Genomic DNA, 6,000 nt, shown 5'->3' on the forward strand with positions numbered 1-6,000 from the left:
TTCTCTATTCTGATCAAAGCCTTTTGGAAATATCTAGGGAAGATAAAGGACCATGTCACTGAAGGTTTATTAAAGGTTGGACACTAACATGAAGCCACAGAGACGGGGAAACTTCAACTGCATACTTTGGAAGCAGACAAGCTATTGCAACAGTCAGCAAATTGCACCAAACCAGTTTATCACATTTATCCAGAAGATGTACGGCCTTTCCTCACATCTGTAAAACATATGGCACCAAAGGAAGATCTGGCTTTAAAAGCCAAGCCAGACCCTGATGACCAAAAAGGTGGTGCAATGCTGGCAATGTGGAAAGCTGCCTGAATGTATGCAAATATATCAATAAAGTGAAAAGTCAAAAAACTGAAAAGCAACCATTGAAAGATGATCAAGGCTCTGATATTGAGAACATCGTGCCCCATGTTGACAGTATATGCAGCAGATTTTATGACCATCAATATCGTATGTTTTCAAAATGCCAGTCAACAAAACCTGAAAGGCAAATTTGATACAGAAGCTGTTGCTAACATATTACCATTATACATCCGAAAAGACATGTTCCCCAACTAGTGCACTCCATGGTATAAGTTACAAAATCATCTCACAACATACAACAGCTCCTCAATTTCATGTGGTGCATAATGACATTCTAATGCCAATGTGCAAGTTCAGCTTGGATTCCTGAAATGTCTACCTGGGTTAGGGACTACTTCTATGGACAAATCTCAGCATCATAACCATTTATGAGTTTATGGTGACAAGGAGAACGAAAGAGATGCACCATCAACAGATGCAGGTAAAAACTACCACAACTACACACTGGGTAGAGAGTGGGTCAGAAATCCAGTGGCAAATACCTGGAAACCAGCAAAGGTTTCTAGGCAACACTACTGGGCTGGCTTGTATGAAGTCATTACTGATCATGACATTGCAAAGAAAGAGAAGCCAGCTCAGACCAGTGCATTATTTACAAATCATGCACATAGAAATTGAGGAAGAAAACTTCAGCGCTGATGATTGTGTGATGACCCTGATGGATAAAACTTGCAGCAAGACAACCAGGTTTTCAGCCAATAGCAACTGGGAATAATATGTACCTCACAATATGGGTATACAACAACCAGATAAAGACAAGTTCTCAAGCCTCCAGAACATTATATCAAAGTTTGAATTATTAATCTTGTCACTCTGTATAATTGGTGGATTGCCATTGAATTACCTTTGGGATTTATTTTATTTGGAAAAAGGGAGGTGTTGTGTTATGTCTTGCTGCAGATGTATGAGACACCTTTAAGGGACATATCACGATATGTGCCGTAATGTTATAAAGCTCTCAGTATCCATCTGACTGAATTCTGTCTTCTTGCAGCATGGCCTGCTGAGGGAGATGTACTCCACTACATCTGAATTACTTAGCTTGAACCCAAACCACATGCCTCTAATTGTAATGTGCATTTCTAATAAATTGTAATAGAAGTCCATCGAATTCTTTATTACTGTGTGACCCATATCTCATTTTTATGTTATGGAAACTAACGTAAGTATTGCAGTGTGAATATTGCAGATCATCTGTATATCTCACACACCACATCAGTGAGATCTTCTACATTTACCCAAGCAGCAGATTAGGCCTTGGCTATATACCTCATTTGAAAGATGGTGCCTCCAGCTGAACTTGCACTGTCTCAGTACTGTATTGTAATGTTAACCTTATTTTGGGCTCACACTCTGGAGTTGGACTTTAACGCCAGAATTTTGTTATTGAGAAGTGAGAATGCTACCAACAGAGCCACAACTGACAATCACATTCCTGTAAGAAAAAAATCTTCACATATTAAACCTGGTTTTACAAGATGCAGACTGGCACATTGGTGGATGCAATGGGCTTCATAATTACAGAAGAAATGGCACTCTTGTTACTTGTCATGAAAATTGTAGAAGGGATGATAGATTAAGAAGTTGGGATGCCTCAACTCACCACAATGTACTGACGAGCACTATTTTCGTCAACCCCTTTAGTCTTAATGCAGCTCTTATTCACTCCAATTAATGCATGTAGTCAAGCAGAAGAGGTGTGCTAAATTCTGATCAAAGGAATTATTCAAGTGATTCAACTTATAATATATCACCCTTCCCTTGCCCAGAAACCCTTGTTAATTACTGTATATACTCATGTATAGGTCAATCTCATGTACAAGTTGACCCCATATCTTGTATTTTCCATATATCTCGTATAGAAGTCAACCTACTTTATCGCATTAAATAGCATTCATTGATACCTGTAACTCTATTCATCGTTCTTTGTTTACTATATTGCATCTCTCTTCATTCATTCATAACTCTACTGCTGCACTTGATTTACTACAGCACATGTTCATTCATTCATTCATTCAGACCGATACTAAGTCTATCGGTTCTTATCGCACTTTTTTTCACTATACATCCAAAAGTTAATATCGTTAAAAGGTTAATCATTTTAATTGTACCATTATATCTGAACAAAAATGAGATATATTAGCTACATATTGGTATATCTTTAATTCTTTGAAAAATGTTTTAATGTTGCTGAGGTTCATAACATATAAGAGTAAATGGGAGGGAAATGGAAGAATTTCCTAAATGTTTCATTTTAAGTGTGCCATTATACCAGGCCATGACAATGTTGAACAGTGTGATTTTGCAGGATTTCAATGAATCTTTGACATGTTAAATTTTCATACCAGTCTCTTGCTCTTATCCGGTAATTACCTTTACCGCAATTCATTGTGTTTTTCTTCTTTACTCGGGATTAGTTGTACGATCAAATTGACTTTTGCTAATAATACAGTATTTTGAACTGCAGCATGAACTTCAGCCCTTCAAAATTAGTCGACCCCCTAATTTCAGCTTAAAACATTATCTTCAAAATCCGACCGATATACGTGTATGTACAGTAGCAAGACTCTCTACCAAATTTCTCAAGCACTCCAGCATGTCCCATCATTATCCACAAAAACACCATCTCAGATCCATCAACGCCAGGGATTTCTTTAATGATAGCAACAAGAATGCCCACACTTATTCATAAAACACAAGTTGAGCACAAAGGAGATGTTGAAATCTGAAGGGTCAGATTGGGCATGATGTTCAGCTGAATAGTTCTGGGATGCAGACATTATATTCAGTGCATTCAAAGAATCATTTGTAAGTCCAGAAATGTGATAATCATATTAGCATCCAGTTGTAAAGGTGTACAGGAATGATGGTCACATTCCTTGTATTGTAGCCCATTCTAGAGCATATAGTAACTCCACTAAAATTCTCAGCGAAGGCTTTGGCCTTCATTACACACCTGCCTTCATCTCTGGTTTCTGAGTGTGTGCAGATTGGATTGATCTCACATCAGATTTAACTGACTTCTGGTGCTGTCAGATCTGCCATGGGTCAGCTGGACTGGACTGTTGAACCAGGCTCCAGCAACAAAGGTAGAGTAGGAGCTGGCATGCATACAAGTTCTATCATCGAGACAATCCATACTTGATTATCTTTGTCAGCTCTGTTTCCTGACTGCGTGAATACAAGAAGTCACACAGGATTATAAAGGATCTTGTTGCTAGAAAAGAAACTAGTAGTCGGGCATTAAGAAGGTACTGGTCCAGAAATTAGAGAAATCCTGTCTCAAAGGACATGGAGCTGGCTAGCATTTCACTGGGAGAGCCAACAGATGGGTAGCAAATGAGGTTATATTGTACATAAATCATGTAATTACAATAAAGGGAAGCCTTGCATTTCCCAACATTAAGCTTAATCAGCCAGAACACTGCAATGTACAGAATAAATATCAGCAACAACATAAAGCTTTGGGGGTCACAAAAACCACAGGGAAACAACAAAACTGGTGGATAGTTGGCAGAACTGGGCAGAAATACATCCTTATAGGTAGACGCTAGCAAAATTTGTCAGTGCCTCAATGTCCTTAATGTGTCCAAGGGTATTAACGGTCCATAGCAACATATGGTAAAAAATTCCAATCGGCAGAGTTCACATATGAATGCATTACACACTCACAATACATTCCTCTGTGTGCTATTATTCTGCAGGTGTTAACATGTTTATAGCACACACAGGAAGGTAGAATGAGCATGCTGAGCATTCATGCATGACCTTTATTGACTGGAAATTCTTTTCTCATTACCACACATTTATTGAGAAATAATCTGCACTTGATTGCTAATATATTTACAGTGCCATATTAGAGTTTCAATTTTTACCTATTACTTTCTCAACATGAGCAAGAGACCTGTACAGAGATGAATGCTAATACAAGCGTGTAACTGGTCGCAATAGTGGCTCAAAGTGCTTAATCTTCTGATTTTTCTTTCCTTCCTGTGGGAACATAGTTGACCAGCACTTGACACTTACCTATTGTAGAGCTAATTGGCTAAATAGGTTATTTCCAGTGCCGGTGAACAGTTAGATTTGTGCCTTTCTGGAGTAAGACTCCATTCATTTAAAAAGTATTTGCAGTGGTATTAGAACCATCTTTGAGTTGGGTTAATATTGCTCCTTCTTACTTGCCATCAGAGAATAAAAAGTTTTGTCCTCGAAAAATGCAGCTGTGGTGTGGCTTATATTCCAGTGACTCAAATCTACATGAGCTAAAGCAAATAATATTAACACCAAAAAAAAATGAAAAGAAAGATGTGCACTTATGTCATGTTTTTCATGTCCTCAGGTTGTCACAAAGCTCTTCACAGTTAAGTGCTTCCTTAAGTGTTGTCACTGAAGCCTTAATTATTGCCCAAAAGTGAAGAGCTTTTTTTCTGTTTGAACTCATTGAATGTTGTCAATTGCCTCTGACGGTTGACTGGAATCTGCCAGTGCTGGAACTTCAAAGCTGTTACACATTCTGCCATTAGTTTTTGATTTATTATTGTTCTGTTTAATTTTGCTGATAACACAAAGGCTCTTTCATCTGAAAGCCTGGCATATACAATGATTTCTCTGTTATGGTTTTCCATCTCATTGTCACGTTGTATTTAACAGGGGTGGTCTTGAGCTGCCTTGCTCTCTGCTGAAACTGTTTATTTTCCAAGGTTCAGCAACGATGTGTCTTGGGATCCAAAATGGCACAGCATTTGGTCATTTAATTATGGCCATATTCTTTACTTCCCAGTTGCAGTATTCAACATCACCAGGATACTTCAGATCACTGGTCTTATTCATCAAGAGGCCTTGGGCAAGGTGCTGGCCTCATGACAACCTATGGCTGCCAAGTCAGATTTGGCTGGTTGCCTTTGTGCAATGAATGATTGGGCCAAAACACACAGCTACAGGAAGGATACTGCTCACATCAAAGGCTGGGGGTCATTTCTTGTTTGACTGCCAACTGGGAGGACTTGAAGTGGATGACATGACCAATAACATCCCCCATGCTGCAGCTGAAGCCATAAGCTAACTGAAAGAGCTGGTTTACTACTTGTTCGCTCAGAAGTGCCCTGTTGGATAACTGCAAAGGAATGGAGAGAGCTGTCAGGTAGATGCACATGGATGTTAATTGAAACCTCTTTAAATAATCAAGAGCAACACTTGTGAATTCTGATGGACCATTAAGGATTTGGAATAGGTCAATGAATTGAGCTTACTTATGAAAGGACTATACAGTTTTCTACTTAAATTTGATATATTTTTCTCAGTTTTGGTCTCAGTGTACACCGAACATGCAAAGGCATATAGTACCATGACCCCTTACTCGACGACTAGTCAAATAATTTGCCGTGAATCCAGGGAATAAACTGAAACAATAAATGAATCATTAAACAGAAGTAATAACACGCTATAGATTTTCTGTATAAAATATGAAAATATAAACAAAGTATAAAAATGATCACATCTGCAGTGTAAAACTATAATGTAAAATGGATCAGGCACAGTGTCCCTGATTAGTAACTTGTATTATTAACTTTTGTCCACATCAACAAGTCCTGCAAATCATATATATATTTAAATAAAATGGTTTATTGC

Source organism: Chiloscyllium punctatum, chromosome 11, assembly GCF_047496795.1.
Source record: "Chiloscyllium punctatum isolate Juve2018m chromosome 11, sChiPun1.3, whole genome shotgun sequence".
Lineage (NCBI taxonomy): Eukaryota > Metazoa > Chordata > Chondrichthyes > Orectolobiformes > Hemiscylliidae > Chiloscyllium > Chiloscyllium punctatum.